General features: G+C 36.0%; 1 long non-coding RNA gene across 1 annotated transcript in view; it reads left to right on the top strand.

Moving 5' to 3' along the window:
- Window positions 1–17,910, top strand: part of LOC118191764 (uncharacterized) — an 86,648-nt gene that overhangs the window by 65,100 nt on the left and 3,638 nt on the right. The window lies entirely within an intron of this gene.

Below are 17,910 nucleotides of genomic sequence, written 5' to 3'. Positions count from 1 at the left end.
CCGATGTTTATGCTGCTTGTTTGAAATTAGCTCTCTAGTCGGTGTTAGACACATTTCAGTTTATACGGATATTTCTGAGGAATAAAGATAAAATTTAGATTACCTTTTGTGCACCCAGTAGCTCAGTTAAGTTTCCGAAACTAGAAGGATATATCCTTTAATAAAGGTTGAAGATTTAAACACTAATAATATTCATTGAACTGCATCTAAAATAATATAGCGCGACAGATACATTAGTGTTGCATATAAGCACATACAGAAAGCTTAATAAGAATAAAGAACAAGAGGATCATAGGATATAATAATTTCATGTGGAGGAAGCGCACTCTCCTTGGCATTTCTAGGGTTACCAGAAGTGAGTTAGAAAAACATTTTATTTTATTTTTTAATATGCTTTACCCTGGTATTCATTTTCCCTTGTTTTATAAGAGCTATTGTGGATTTTACGGAGAACACAGAAAATATATAAATAAAATATATTCACAACAGTTCATTCAATTGCGGGCTGCCTCTACCCGAGGCTGGGTGCATTATGAATAAAGACAAAAAAAAATCTTAATAAACCAACACTTCTTTATTTTCATCATAACAGTCTTTTACGATTCCGAGATCAGTTTTTCGGTTCTGTCTACAGGGAAAACATTCGAAATATTCAGCATGCAAGCTGAAGTCATAAACAGCAGCGCGTCGCGCCAGTTATTACTTCAGTTCATTTCACAACATCCTCCTCCCCCGTTGAGACTCAGCTCATAACAAACATTATTTAAAAGATCAAGTCTTTTTAGAGCTTTTACAAGTCGTCCAGAGGAGGAATATTGTTGCATTACCATTTTATCAGGTGCAATTCCCCCTTTTAATGCGCATTCAGCACAAGAATTAGATTCCTCTTCACCCAGTTTCTTATCAGGAATTATGTTTCTATCATCGGCCTGTATCTCCAGAGGAAAAATGTGTTGTATTGGTCGTACAACTGTTGCATGCCGGGTCTTAAGTTTAACCGTGCGAATTTTTCCATCACGTCCAGGGATCAATTCTGTAATTCGGGCTAAGGGCCAAAATAAACGTTTTTTGTTATCATCTCCCATCAGTACTATTTCTCCAACTACAGGTTCCCGAGATCGTTTTTCATTATGCTTTTGAACCAGTTGACTAAGGTATTCTTTTCTAAAGTGCTGTCGCAGATCATTTAACAATTTAGTTCTGTACTTTATTCTCTTATTAAGACTTGACGAATTTAATTCATCAAGACCTTCAACATTGGAATTTCTCTTCTCGATAAGGAACATGGCGGGTGTCACAGGGAGAAATTCCTGTGGATCTTCAGAAACATATGTTAAGGGTCTACAATTAATTATAGTTTCACAATCACAAATAATAGTATGAAGTTCTTCATATGATAACACTGATTTACCTACAGCACGTTTCAGCAATTCTTTTACTGTACGAACCAACCTCTCCCACCAGCCGCCCCACCAAGCTGCAGTAGATGGAATAAATTTCCAGAGTATCCTTTCAGTTCCCGTTTCCTTTAATACTTTAGCCCAATTTAGTCTTGATAAATCATTAGATGCACTCCGAAAATTTGTCCCGTTATCACTATAGATTATTCTAGAGCGTCCGCGCCTAGCAACAAATCGTCGAAGCGCCAGAAGAAAAGCATCAGTAGAAAGAGAATTTACAAGTTCAAGGTGAACGGCACGGCACACAGCGCACGTGAACAACGCGATCCACACCTTTCCTCCATTTTTTTAAAACAGTGGTCTAGCCAAATAAATCCCTATGATTTCAAACGGCGCACAATCCGTAACTCAGTCTGGTGACAGAGGTGTCGGTTCGCTTGACATAGCCTTACTTTTAAATCTTTTACAAACAATACAGTTAAAGAGGACATTTTTAATGGCCTTTCTAGCTCTGACTATCCAAAATCTTTCTCGTAATATACATTGCATCATCTGAAGACCAGAATTACAGTTCTTATTATGTGCATTTCTGATTAATAACTTAGTGAAATCACATTTTTCTGGCAACAGTATTGGATACAGAAAAGATTCATGGTCTTCTATTCTATAGATTCTATTTAGCATTCTCGTTTTAACTTTCAGAATACCATCATCATCAATGAGCGTTTCAATAAAATTATAAGATTTCTTATCAGTCAGATAATAATTTTGAACCAAACGAATTAAAATTTTCTCAGAATTTTTAATTTCCTACTGTGAAACCGCAATGTTTCTATTCTTTTCAGAGCCATCTTTACAATTACAAATCTAAATATCCATGCAAATATTCTAATCATTTTATCATAATTAGTACACTGATTCGATGACCAGGGGGTACGTCTTTTGATAGATCAATATTCACTATTTTTATCTTCTTCCTCTCCAATTCTACTTCTTCATACAAACAAATAATCTCACCTAGTGGGCCAGTTTCCAGGACCTTCTCGCAACCACAAGGGGCCTTCCCACCATCTAGACCGAAGCATTTGCTTCGCAAAACATCCGCGCGATAACAAGTTGGCAATATTCAGTTTCCCTGGGACATGTCTCCATGAATGACCACGTCAACTCTCGAATCTCTTGAACCCTATTTTCGACAAAAACGGGCCAATTTCCTTGCTCTGTTTTCCACCAAAGAGCAGAGGTGGAATCAGACCAGAGGGTAACTTTTAAGTCGGGCAAACTGAGAGTCTTGATAATAGAATTTGCAAGTCTAGAACCTATACAACAAGCCATTAATTCTAAACGAGGAATGCTTAAAGGTTTCAAAGCTTATTATTGAAGTGACACGTTCATTAGCTCAATGCAGGCCAGTAATATTTCTTTTCTGAAGTCACATTTTGTGAATGGGCAATTGCTGACTGAAATCTTTCATCGGATCACAAATGTCCTTAAGGCTCCTCTGAGCGGGTTAGGAGGGACAATTGTCTGAGCAAAATTTTCAATTCCAAGCCGTTGAGGGATCATGGCAATTGTTTTACTCAGAATTAAATACTGATCGAACAAAGACGCTCGCTGCATACGCCCCCTTGCAAGCATCCACAAATACATGTAGTTCAGACGTGTCATTAATAAACAAGCATCGAGGCAAAGTAACATCTTTCAAAATATTAAGTTCTTTAAACCAGTTCAAAAATGTATTTACATCATTTGGAGACAATTCATCATCCCATGCAATTTTCACTTTCCACAATTTTTGCAACAGCAGTTTCAAAAGCAATGTAGTTGGCGTTAATAAACCCATAGGATCAAAAACTGTCTGCACAATTGCCAAAATTGTCCTCTTTGTGATATTCGTATCCCACGTCAATGTATCTGTATCTGTGCAGCACCTCAGCGTATCATTATCCAAATTCCAAATTACCCCCAAAACGGAAGTATTCCCTGAATGATTGTCAACATTTGTACCAGCCACATTGCTTTCAAAACCGCGCAAGTTAAAACATCCATTTGACATGATTAATTTGGAATGTTCCATAAAAGTAAACTGTTCATCAATACTAAAAACAATAGATAAACAATTATCCACATAAAATGACGATTTCAATTTTTGAGCAACTTCACTATAATGACGTGGACAGTTTTCTAATAGATGCATTATAGATGCCTTCAACAAGTAGGGGCTCGAAGAAACTCCAACTCTGCAATGCCTATCAATTAATTGACCTTCATTGCATGGGGAAAAAAATCTGAGAAAATCTCTATCTTTAGATGCGAAGGATAGCAGTAAGAAAGCCTTTTCAATATCGGCACTAATACCTATCGGATACATCCTAAAACGATCTATAATATCGGGTATTAATTCAATAAGATTCATTCCTTTACACAAACATTCGTTTAAAGAGAGTTTCCCTTTCTCAGAGGCAGAGGCGTCAAAAATAGGACGAATTTTTGTGGTTTCATTTCCTAATTTGATTACAGGCCTATGCGGCAAATAATGACATTCATTATTCAAGTCGTTTTCTGGTACACGTTCAATAATATTCATCCTTTCCCATTCCTGGAACACATTTGGATAATCATCGAAAAATTTACTACATCTGAGTTTATAGATCATCTTTTAATACCTTTTCCAGGATAATTCTTTATTATCTGTTAAATGTGCTGTATTACATTTCCACGGAAGTTCTACTTCCTATCTTCCGTCTGGAAGAATTTTCATTTTGTTCTCAAATTCAGATAAAAAAAAGTTAAAGGGACATAGGTTTATATAAAATTGTGTAGGGATGCACCGAAAGAGTCTGCTGCTACATAGAATGCATCTTCAAAAGTCCACGGAATTAAAAACAAAACGGCGTATAGTATCTTATCAGTAATAAATATTGCTGGAGCATTATTTTTGTTTATTACCTTTTTTCTGATTAGAATTAATCTTAAAAAACAGAGCTCGCCTTTTTTTTTTTTCAGCTTTAAATTGCTTGTATAACCAAACTACCATAAACAAAAGACTCGCCTGGGCTTAACAATTATATAATATTTGAAAAACCTTAACAATCACATTAACAATTACATAATATTTGAAAAACAACATGGCACAAAATCATTAATCCGAAATTACTTCGAAAACGAAACTAACATTTTACAAAGATTAGAACAATTGCTAATGGACAGTAATGCTGTTATCACATCTATAGACGCGCGCGCTTACCCGGGACAATTCCGAGAAACGAGATTCTAGTAGTACGGCTTTAAGCGGCAGGCTTCCGAGAAATGTTTCGTCTAACTAGGAGGAACCTGTCCCGGCTACGAGCAACATTTTAAAACTTTTCCCAAAATGTTCCGGCTGGAGACGTGTTCCTCGAACGTTCAACCAATCAGACGAAAGGTCAGCTTCTGAAGGATCAAGGGTAACTTTCAATATGGCGATGGCTCTCACTGTGAAGTGATGGACGGTGGAAATAGAGGCCGAATTAATTATTGCTGTTTTGTTGTAATGCAACTGCCTGAGTCATTTTTTAAATGTGTATATATTCATTAAATATATAATCGTGGAAATTTCAGAGTTGACAGTATTTTACGACGTTCTTGCATTTCGGATTTGTTTACAAATTGTTCGCAGCCAAAAGTTCGCCAAATTTGTCGTATTTCGTGCTGATCGTGTATTATAACACTGTTATATAATAGAATTTTATTTCTTAAATTTGAATAATTTTTTAAAATCCGTTTGTATATGCGCGGAACTGCATAATCAGTGACACATTTTAAACAGCATAAAAGATGCATAAAAAAGAAAAGCATAGCTTATGTAATAATGAGAATACTCATTAAATTTGTCTATTATTTTCATGTTATTAATGAAATACTTTTTGAATTATAAATACATTAGAAACTATACTTTTATTGTAAATGCTACATATTGAAACATTGAAAATTTATGGATTTATTATTATGCATGATGAAAAACATTTGTATATACATTCATTAATATAAATCTTATTCATTACATTAATACTAATAAATATATATTAACAACTTCTAAAACATTGCATCTCTCTATCTGTATGTAAATATATGACTTATGTGTATATATATATATGTATGTATGAATACAAAAATGAACATCGCCAAGAAGTTTATTTGAAGTTACTTTTAATTCAGATAACGATTATGTAATTGGCAGCAACTATAGTTATCAGTTCTTTGCAAATTATTATGGGTATGTAATAATCAGTTGAAAAATAATTGATGAGTATTTGAGTACTAAAGAGTGTACACATTTTGTTATTGGGTTAATTCATAATTATATCATACGTATGATCTACGTAATAAAAACATGACTAATAAATAATAAGAAATGTAACAGCTGTGCATTTATAACATTTGATTACTTAAAACAGCGCACAACTGATTATCACCTTCATGTCTGTTTACATAATGAATTGCACTTTCCAATTAAGTGCAAGGGCCTACTAGTGGCCGAAGCGTAGTTGAACACTGGTAGTTCTGTCTCAGGTTAGAATGCCGCAAACGGGCTGGCTACATGACGTTTCCTTGGTTTGCCCCATTTGTAACTGGTATACGAGCCAGTTTTAAAAAATCTTCTACAAAGGGATCCCTCCTGTTGTTATCCCTCGAGGCTTTGCGGTAATCACATAAAACCAACTGAGCCCACCAGCGGCCGAGCGGTAAAGTCGCTGAACACTGGTAGTTCGGTCCGAGGTTCGAATCCCACGAACGGGCTGGCTGCATGGACGCTTTCGTGGTTTTCCCCATGTGTAACGTGTATACGAGCCAGTTTCCCTTAGAAAGTCCTCCCCGAAGGCATCCCTTCCCTTAGGCAGATAGCCCTAGTGTGCTTTGCTGTAATCTCAATAAACCAAACCATAAAACAAACTCATGATGTGAACACCTAATTTCTAGAGTTGGTATAGTTAATGTGTTTTAGGTATATTACCGAGTGTTGTATTGGACAGTAAACAACTCGCACATGTTTGATTGCTCATGTATTCATATGCATTATTTGATCTTCATTTTGCTGAATAGTATCTGCTGGCTGTGAGGAGGTAAATATCAGCCATATAGATTTTTGTCATTTGAATGGACAGAACAGTAATTATGAGCCATAAAGTTAATCAGAAAATGCTTTCACCAGGTCACAAATTTTCCAGTGAGCCATCAAATTTTCATTGAAATGCAGACAACAGAAAATACACATAAGCGATGTGTGATAAATAGACTTATCCAGCACATGTTTTTAAACTATTCTTAGGTGTATACAGAATTTGGCTATTACTGATGTAATTGATTGCTGTAACCAGAAGTGTGTTTATCTGTTACATGAAGTGCCAGAGTGGAGATCAAAGTGACTAACTTGATAGCAATCACCTTTCTATTATCTTCCATTACTAACAATAAAGTTTAAAACAAAAAACGTGTGAGCGATACAAAACAACACGAAGAAGCGAATGTCACTTGAAAGGAAACGTCACTTTCGCCAATCTGAGCGATAACTGATTCTTGTTTGGCTTCCAGCCTGTTTGCCAAGTGAAGATGGTAACCCTATTTCGCCAAAGGCCGTTTCTCAGAACTGTTGCTACAAACGTTTTGTCCCGGCAACAAACAGCTGATGTGATAACGGCTTAAAATGCACAAATTTAGTAAACATAAACTCCCCAAAATAGAATTTAAGTTTGATAAATCTTCTATTAGTAATATCGGTGATGTCTACAAAATTCTAAATGCTCTGAGAAATTAATTTTCGACTATAGCTCTCTTTGAAAAATACAATCAGATGTATAAGTTATTCTCAAATATTACGAAATAATAATTTTAAATTTTTATAAACTCACAATTCGAAAATGCAGCAAGTATTAGAATGCCTTTTCAGAATAACGGAAACTAAAATATTAATTCAAAAGTATTCTTATTGAATAAAAACAAAATATTAGTGGCACAGTTTAAATAATATACCAGATAAAACCCTTTTTACTTTTTATTCACTTCTATTCTCAAAGAGGAGAAAAATATCCGTTAATACTTATTCATAAAATAAAATAAAACAAAACACACAACTCAGTTCATAGATAGCAATACAGTTATAAAAATACTAAAAGAATTATAGACACCGGAAACATATATCAATCAGAATAAAAACAACATTTTGCAACGTAAATACTTTTCGTCAGAACCGAAACGAAATTTTACTTATGTTGACTTCAATGAAAAGAAAATTAAACTTTAATTAGAACATTGAATTAAAACACAGGAAATTCAAATAAAAGTTAATTATTTAAAAAAATGTAAATCTATATAAATTCTTAAAGTGTAACATATCTAAGAGGAAACACCTAGAGCTTATATATACTTTATGTGTGATTCCTGAAGGAATTGTATGGTTTCAAAAATAAATATGCGCATTTTCCAATTTGTTATCTTTTGTTAATCTATAAAAAGTCAATGAATAAATAAGAAAATCATTTTGAATAAATAAGGAAAACTTAATATTTTGGCCCAATTTAGAACTAATCTATTCGAAATTTTAAAATAAAATACAGTCTTACGTCTTCGTTTCCTTGTTTCAAGGTATGATGGAAATATTTAGTATAATAATATGATATGCAGTTTCAAAATTATTTTTATGAAAGCATACCATAATTTTTTTTAAAACAATTTCCATGATCCCTCAACGGCTTGGAATTGAAAATTTTGCTCAGACAATTGTCGCTCCTAACCTGCTCAGAGGAGCCTTAAGGACATTTGTGATCCGATGAAAGATTTCAGTCAGCAATTGCCCATTCACAAAATGTGACTTCAGAAAAGAAATATTACTGGCCTGCATTGAGCTAATGAACGTGTCACTTCAATAATAAGCTTTTTAATTTCTCAAGGAAAGTCCGAGTCACCGCTGAACGTTCAATAAATTGGAATTTATACAAATAAATACAATACATAAATTTCTATTTCCCCAGAAAGTAAACATAAATATTGAGCAGCATATTGAGTACCTGACTATATTATAGTTGCGAATTTTGTATTTGAATAGGTAATTTTACTAGAACTATAATTAAAATTGTTGTATTTCTCTGTGTAATATAGTGCTCGACAAATTTTAAGAGAACGCTATGCCGGAAATGTAAGATTACAAGGGAAAGTGCATTTAACATTGAGTAAATGAGTATCTCGGTAATTTGTATTGAAACTTGACCACTATGTGAGCTGTAACTGTAATTCCAGCCTCCAGTAATTTCGAGGAGCAAGAAATACTAGAAATATCTGGCGGCCGGTTGAAAGCTATAAAGTCTTGCCCCAACTAGGCGTTTAAGGAAATTGAGTCTCTTCGTAGCACGGTTGTACAAGTCCTCAACAGGTGGCTTCCATGTTAATTTGCGGTCAAACGTCACACCCAAATATTTAAATTTATCGCAAAAGGGGATTTGGGTACCCTCGGCAAGAAGTCCGCAAGTTTCTAAGTGATAATTAAGTCTTCTCACAATTATTTTCTCCGTAGCCTTCCCCATAATACTAGTAAGCGATATTAGTCTATAGTTACGGAGGCTATACCGATCTTTGTCTTTCTTATGTATGGGAATAATGATAGAAGTTCGCCATTCAGCTGGTACAATACCAGTGTTCCAAATTAGATTGAAAAATATCCAAACAGTCTCAAATGCTTTAAGACCAAGATGGTGGAGAAACTCAGAATGGATTCTATCTCCACCAGTGATTTTCCACAAGGAATTCTTCTCAAAGCATAGCTCAGTTCGTATCGAGTAATGGGTACCTCAAAAACTAAATCAGTAGGAGATTCAAATTCCGATTACTGGAGTGTAGTTTTTTGCTTAATTCTGGACGAATGTATTTTTGCATGAGTGTTTTTCTTATTAGCTCTACAGAAATGCTGTGCCAAAGCAATCGCTATAGAAGAATCTGAAGAAAGTTGTTTATCTTTAACTATGAAGGTTTGTTTCGGTGAACCAGCAGGATCATTCATTAGGTTGCCTACAAACTTAAACGTTCTTTTACTATCAGTTTTTAATTCATTTTTGAAATGAAATTATTAAATGAGAATCGTTTACTGGCAATAGGGCCTTTCTAAAGTATGCAGATTGTTTTCTCCAAGCCTGAACGTCGCAGGGTCGGGAGGTTAACTCTGCCTTTCTTCTAAGCCTGTCTCTCTTACCTTTCAGGGAGGTCAGTTCATCTGTCCATACGTATTTACATTTCTTTTGCCTTCCTCTAGGGATGGACTTTTTAGCACAAGATATCATTGTATCCTTGATAATTCTATAAACTTTATTAGGATTTAAAGTAAAGTCAAGTTTATTATGTTTAAGGTCATGTTTCATCAATTCAGTAAAGAGAGGCAATTCGCTTTCTTAAAATTCCAAAAGATCTTTGATGGCGAAAAGGATCTTCGATCCGCTTTGAGTATTTTAACTTCTGCAAGCACCTGTCTGTGTCCTGATCCAAGATCTTTCAAGACACTACGCTTTGTGAGATTAAAAGGTCAGCAGTGACCATCAACATGTAGAGTTGCGCGCCTCCAACCTGCACGCAACCAAGAGGTGACTGTTGAAACTGGAAAATAGACAGAGTCTTGCTAAGGGTTTAAGTCCCTTTTTATTCAACTTAAGAAATTACAATTGCATGCTCTTGACGCTCACAAACTACGCCGACTTGGCGGTAAAATAAAAATAACAACCTGAAAAGAAATAATAACAAGACTCTAACTAGGAGGCTCTCTAAACGTAACTAACCTCACCGCGTTTTACAATATCGCTGCTAATTCAGCAAACTTTGAATATCACGTTGAACGATTAACAATTCTCCGAGGCAAGCACACAGGCCGAAACGCGGGGTTCTTCAATTTCTGGCTAACTACCTCCGCGCTCGTGAAGTAAAAACAGCACACCTCGAACTCGTTTCCTTTCTATTTAACTCAGAATACTTCCGCTGATAATTTGAATCCTTGCGCGTTCTACTAAAATTTCCATACTCTGGCATTGGCAGTTCCAGGGGAAAGTAAGGCTTGACAGGAAAGATAGTTTAAACTTAAAATAAATGTTAGTTAAAATAAATATAAACCCTACATTTGCCGCTGCCAGAATTTGGAAAACTTGGAAGCAGGTCCTACAAACGACCTGTTGTAAAGTTTCTAGAATTCTGAACTAACTCTTAAGAGCCTCGTTTACACACACACACACACACACACACACAAAAAAAAAAAAAAAAAAAAAAAAAAAAAAAAAAAAAACAACTTATGTAACCAAAGGTATACTAAATTTCTGTAGATACTTATATAAATCTCTCTTCTTACAGCAACTTTTCCTGGACTCCAGCAATCAATCTTGTTCTCTTTCTTCCAGCATCTGGAAGGAATAAGTATCAGTATCTTTCTAAATACATTATAATTTACACTTTCTTGACACTCAATAAATTTTTGTTTTTAAACGATTCGTTTTCCTTAGTTGCTGCTTAATTCACATTAATTCAATTATTCAAACATTAATTAACTTTACCCTGGCTCTCCACCATGTGTGGTGTCAAACGGGAATATTCGTGTTTTAGTCTTACAACACTTCCCCTAACCACCATGATTTGTTAGAATTCAACGACCAAATAGACACACCTTACTCGACATTCTACAACTCGATGAGCTACTTTAACATTCTTAAAAATTCAAGTGTAGGTGGAGAACCCTACAAAACGCATTCATTCTAACTTCCCCCTCATTCATCTTTAGACATGCAGGCTTTCGCTCTAAAGCACGATTTTATCTACAGTTTAATACTTAAATTCGAATTCATTGCTTTTAAGCATTTACTTTTAGCATCTAAAATTTTATGCTTCTAGACTAAATTCTACTTTTACATAACTTTCAAGTATTTACGTACATTTACAAAATTTTAATACATATGATTTTTACAATTTACCATAAAATGAATAAGAGAAAATAAATTTTTACTTTACTCATTCTTTGCCAAGCTGGCGGCACTGAAACTAAAATTCTTATTAAAACAAGAATACGAAGTTATTTTTATCTTCGGCCAAATTTTGGCTTTAACATAACAGAATTAGTCTTTCGACCAACAGAAAATGCTTGTTCTTAGATTTTGTACTTAAAGAAAATAATACTTTAGCCTTAGCTAAATAAAGTAAAACAAAACTAAGTCTCAACCGAGACATACTGACTTTCGTCAAAACATAGAACTTCGTACTTACGCATAACATTTCGGAACAAAAGAAAAATTTTATAGAAGATTTTAACTTATCTTTGAGTTTTCGATGATTGAAACTCCGTCATTCTTTTCTGGCAAAACTGTTCCCACGTTATAGGTTTCATGGACGTCAATCTTCTCCTTACTGACCTCCGAGTGTCGGCCACATTAGTTTTTCTTTTGCGTCCTCTGCATGCTGGCCTCTTGGCGTAGCAATCGTCGGGTTGCTGTCTTTTTCGTTTTTCCCTTGGACGGCTGGTCTTGACGTCCTCCGGTCTGGAGTCCTTCTTGAATTTCTTCTGTTGTTGCTGGTATTTTCGTTCCTCCTGCTGTCGTTTTAGTTTCCGGAACGGCGGCCTTGTTTGCACCTGACTCTCTGGCCCTGGGAGCGTTCTCCTTGATGTATAATTTCTACTGCGATACGTTGTAGGTGGTGTTTTCCTCTTTACCAAGGTTTCTTTACGCGGTGGCATTGCATTCTTGTTTTTCTTAAATGCTGGAGTCTGAAAGTTTTCATTTTTTCTTTTTGGTACCGTCGTCTGGGTTGTAGAAGGGCTAGGTCTCTCTTCAGTTCTCTGCTTCTTGGATGGTGGAACGGTTGTCGTTATTTCTGGACCTTCTACTTCTTTTAGGCTTGAGTCCTGCAAGAAACTTTTCAAAGATTTCAAAATCATTTGGATTATAGTATTTTTTCACCTGGTCGGGACTTGCTTTACAGATTTCCCCTCTCTCGTTCTTAAGGTACAATACGACTCCTTTGATTTCCTGAATTACATAGGGGGCCTTCAAATTTTGGAGCTAACTTTGCAGTAAAATTGTCTGGGGCACTTGATAAAGAAAATTTCAGCTTCAATACTTTATCCCCAACTTTAAAATCTGCTTCACGGCGTTTTCTATCGTAATACACTTTTTGCTTATTTCTTGCCGTATCCGAGCTTTTAAGCGCCTGATCAATAAGTTTTTCCACATCTTTCTGTTTAAACTCTTGATCTCTTTGTTGCACAAAGAATAATTTATCTAAAGGCGTAATTAACTTTCGGCCTAAAAATAATTCTGCTGGGGTTTTTCCCGTAGTATCGTGATTTGCCGTTCTTAAAGCATAAGCTAATTCATTTATGTAGCCATCCCAGCGCTTGTGATGTGTGCTAACGTAACTGCGAATTATTTTTACAATGTTTTTATTCACTCTTTCTGCTATGTTTGCCTGTGGTCTATACGGAACCATTTTGATATGGCCTATGCCAAGTCCAGTGCATGTGTTTTCAAATATTTGACTAATGAATTGTTTTCCGTTATCGCTAATGACTTTTATCGGTGCACCGTATTTTAAAATGTATCTGTGTAAGAATGCATCTGCGACTGTTTTGGCTGACGCGCGTTTAAGTGGAACAATTTCTGTCCATTTTGAAAAGTGATCTACAATTACTAAAAAGAAAACGATTTTTATTAACTCGCTCTGGGGAAAGGGACCAAGAAGATCTATGCCTAAAATTTCATTCGGAAATGTAGCGCGAATGCTATTTAAGTACCCGGCCGGGATGTAATTAATATCATTTATTAACTGACATTGATTGCAGGACCTGACATACGCAGTTACTATTTTGTATAATTGCGGGAAATATACCGCCTCGTGTACCCTTTTTAAAGTCTTTCTGAGCCCTAAATGACCCGCTGTTTTCGCGTCGTGTAATTCCTTCAAAATGCTTAATCGAAGCGAGGCTGGGATGACTGGTTTGTACTCGAGATTTTCGTTTGTTGTTTTCGTATAAAATAATAAATTATCTATTATTTCATAGTTTTCTGCTCTATTTCTTATCGCATCGATATCTGTGTGCTCAAAGCTTTCAGAGTCTTTCAAATATGCATAGATATTTCCAAATTCAGGATCAGCTTTCAGTTCAGTGATAATCGTATCTCTAGAATCTAAAATTTTTGAAGTCAACACAGCGCATTTAAGTTCATTTCCTTCATCGTCCAGTTTTATACGAGAAAGTGCGTCAGCTACATTGTTTTCCTTACCCGGTTTATATTTTATTATTAGATTATATTCTTGGAGTTTTAAAGCCCATCTTATTAACCTGGGCGTTAGGTTTTTCCCCGAGTAAAGTCTACCAACAGCCGCATGATCCGAAAAGACTGTTACTGGCGCTTTGCCGAAATAAACTCGAAATTTGTGTACAGCCATTAATACGGCTAATGTTTCTCTCTCTGTAGCTGTATAATTCCTTTGTGTTTGATTCAACGTTTTACTAAAAAATGCCAGAGGATGGCTATTTTGCATAAGAACCGCTCCCACCGCATAATCCGACGCATCTGCTGCAATTTCCAGGTTTTCGTACCCCTCCGGGAATTTCAAAACAGGGGCATTGATGAGTGCTTCTTTTAATCTTTCAAATGCTGTATTTGCTTCCGCTGTCCACGTAAATTTACTTTTCTTTCTTTTAATTACTAACAGTGGTTCAACAATATTAGCGAAATCTTTTATGAAAGCCCGATAGTAAGAACATAACCCAAGGAAAGAAGAAAGTTTCTTGGCGGTGTTGGGCGGTGGGGAATTCTTGATTGCTTTTATTTTTGAATCTTGCGTTTCTATACCCTTTTGCGAAATTTTATAACCGAGATATTTAAGTTCTTTAGTTGCGAACTTGCATTTTGAGGCGTTAATTGTAAGACCGGCCTCTTTTAATAATTTAAAAACTTCTTCTAGATCTTTAATGTGTTGTTCCAACGTACTACTCGTTATAATTATATCATCTAGATAGATTAAAGTTGATTTTCCTAGGACAGGCTTTAGAACAATGTCCATAGCTCTCTGGAATGTTGATGGGGCCCCACACAACGCAAAGGGCATGCGTAAAAATGCATAAGTGCCCGATTTTGTTATAAACGCGGTTTTATGCATGTCTTCGGGTCTCATAGCTATTTGATAGTAGCCAGATGTTAAGTCCAAAGTAGTCATGTATCTTGTAGATTTGATCCAATAATAATACAATCAATTTCTTGTAGATTTGATCTAATAATTTCCTCTATAACCGGCAAAGGGTAAACTGGGAATTTAGTAATACTATTTAGTTTTCTGTAATCGATAGCAAACCTCCAAGCCCTTTTATCCGAAGGAGGAAACTCGTTCTTTTTCCTACATAGTACGACTGGACTCGCGTACTCACTATTTATGGGCGTTATTATTTTATTCTTTAACATCTCCTGAATATGTTCTTCGATGATTACGTCTTTTTGTTTATCATAACGATATGGTTTAGTCCTACAATGTTTTTCGGCAGTTAACTGTATCTGATGCGTAACTATTTGACAGCTACCAGGTTTTTCTGAAAACAAGTTAGAAAAATTACTCACCACTTGCTGGATGGCTTGACTTTCATGGTCATTCAAATGGCTAAGGTCAACCTGCGGTTGTTCCACAGGTTCCACCACCCTCTGGTCCATCTCCAGCACAACAGAACTGTCTTGAAAATTCAATTTGGCCCTCGCGGCCCTTAAAAACTCCATACCTAAAATATGAGGATTTTGCAGATTCTTCACTACAAAAATTAATACTTTGAGGCTTTCCTCTTTTACCTGTATGTTTAATGATAATTTCCCGATGCAGTGACAGGTTTTTCCTTGCGTCTCTATAATTTCGGTATTTTTGGTTTTAAATAATCGTAACCTATAAAAATTCTTTTTGAAGAATGTTTCGCTCATAAAATTACCTTCTACTCCTGTATCGATGAGGGCTTCTACTGGTACGTGGCCAACCAGAACTTGTATAATTGGTAGATGTGAGTTTTTTACGATGACCGTATTTAAATGTCTTTTTGAGGGTTTTTTTAAAACTTCCGGGGTCTGGATCCTCGCTTTCACAGGCCCCTCTACTCGTTTAAAGCTTTCCTTTCAACTTCTGCCTTCTGGATACGCGGACGGTTTTATTCAAATTTCCTTTTTGGGCCTTGACCTTCGAGGTTCGATGAGTTAGCTTAATAGCTCTTTCCCCCATAAGAGCGGTTTGCCTTTCTGGTCTGGTCATTTGAAGATTGCCTTCGGGTACTTTGAGAATACGATGCCCCTCTAACTTTTTCCGCTATTCTGCGATTTTGAAACTTCACCGCCAATTCGAAGAGCTCCTGCAATGTGCTTGGGTTTCTAATTTCGAAGTAGCCTTGAACAGCAGGTAACAATCTTGGTAAGATTATTTCAATAATCTCCGCGTCGGGTTTCTTCCCATACAGCATATCCGTCAGCTTAATTTTTCGCAGAATGTCCGTCAACTCTTCTATATCCCGTTGATAGAAACTATATAATTCGGCTTCCAGCCTTGCTCGATCTTTCACTATGCGGAAGGCCTTTACTAACGATTTTTTGAAATTTTCAAATGTATATGTCTGGCTTCCAAATTCCCCTAATAAAAACTTGCCTATATTCTTCCACCATAGCGCGGCCTGTCCTCTTAGTGCAGATGTGGCGATGGCAACTTTTTGTCTTTCAGGCACAGCGTAGAGCTGAAAGTGATTTTCTAGGCCTTCTAGAAATATCGCCACCGATTTTTTTCCGTCGAAATTGACGTTTGGCTTGATTGACGCTCTCAAAGTCGGGACCAGGTATCCAAATCCTTCCAATTGGCTTGCCATTTCTAGTTGTTGTCCCGCGGCTTCCATCCGATTTTCGGCCATTTCTGTTCGACAAGTGTTCGGGCGCCAATGTAGAGTTGCGCGCCTCAAACCTGCACGCAACCAAGAGGTGACTGTTGAAACTGGAAAATAGACAGAGTCTTGCTAAGGGTTTAAGTCCCTTTTTATTCAACTTAAGAAATTACAATTGCGTGCTCTTTACGCTCACAAACTACGCCGACCCGGCGGTAAAATAAAAATAAGAACCTGAAAAGAAATAATAACAAGACGAGGTTCTCTAAACGTAACTAACCTTACCGCGTTTTACAATACCGCTGCTAATAAGCAAACTTTGAATATCACGTTGAACGATTAACAATTCTCCGAGGCAAGCACACAGGCCGAAACGCGGGGTTCTTCAATTTCTGGCTAACTACCTCCGTGCTCGTGAAGTAAGAACAGCACACCTCGAACTCGTTTCCTTTCTATTTAACTCAGAATACTTCCGCTGATAATTTGAATCCTTGCGCGTTCTACTAAAATTTACATACTCTGGCATTGGCAGTTCCAGGGGAAAGTAAGGCTTGACAGGAAAGATAGTTTAAACTTAAAATAAATGTTAGTTAAAATAAATATAAACCCTACAAACAGATCTGGGGTTGTACTTTTACCAGTATAATGCAGATAAGTATGGGGATCCTTTTTATCGTGTATTAGCTCGAATGTAGTCGAGCTCCAGAGGTCCTGGAGCTCGACTACATTCGAACATAGAGCATAATAATCTGCTATCTCAGCAGTTAAAGTTTAAAATCAGTATAATTTAACACAGTTTATAATGTAAAAGCATAAAACAGATTTATATGAATTAATGGTGGTGTATTTAATTATGGCAAAGCACACTAGGGCTATCTGCCTAAGGGGAGGGATGCCTTCGTGGAGGACTTTCTAAGGGAAACCGGCTCGTATACACGTTACACATGGGGAAAACCACGAAAACACCCATGCAGCCAGCCCGTTCGCGGGATTCGAACCTCGGACCGAACTACCAGTGTTCAGCGACTTTACCGCTCGGCCGCTGGTGGGCTTTATGAATTAATAATTCTAGTTGTTAGAATAATTATTTTTTCTAAGACTCAGTTACGGAAAAGCTGCAGTAGCCACTTCTGAGAATATACATTACTACTTACTGCCTTCATAACAATGTTTAAATACTATTCATAATTAGTATAATGTTTGTTATTAGAATAATTTTCCTATTCAAATCAGAGAAATCAATGTAAAAGAATTTTAAAGTGATAAACATCTTTAAAATATGCTACATATACCCATGTATTTCCTAAAACTTCATTTTATGTTTTCTCAAACTACTGAGAAAATTTACAAAGGATACTTTGAGCATTTAACAGAATATTACATCCGTTTATCAAAATGCTCTGCTGATCAGCATATTGTTGAAATAAATTTTTTCAATTAGTATTTATATATATTTTGCTGCATTTAAAAAATACATTACAATATATCGATAGAATTTTTTCTGCAAATAAAACTCATATTTCTTCATTCAAATACTGAGTAGTATAACTAATATTTGCAATGAACAAAGCTATGTGGTTGAAATTAATCATATACAATTAGAATTTTTCCGATAAA

The sequence above is a fragment of the Stegodyphus dumicola genome, chromosome X2 (genome assembly GCF_044657685.1).
Source record: "Stegodyphus dumicola isolate Sdum_Otavi_A_Nest chromosome X2, ASM4465768v1".
Classification (NCBI taxonomy): domain Eukaryota; kingdom Metazoa; phylum Arthropoda; class Arachnida; order Araneae; family Eresidae; genus Stegodyphus; species Stegodyphus dumicola.
This window is presented reverse-complemented; position numbering and strand designations above follow the sequence as displayed.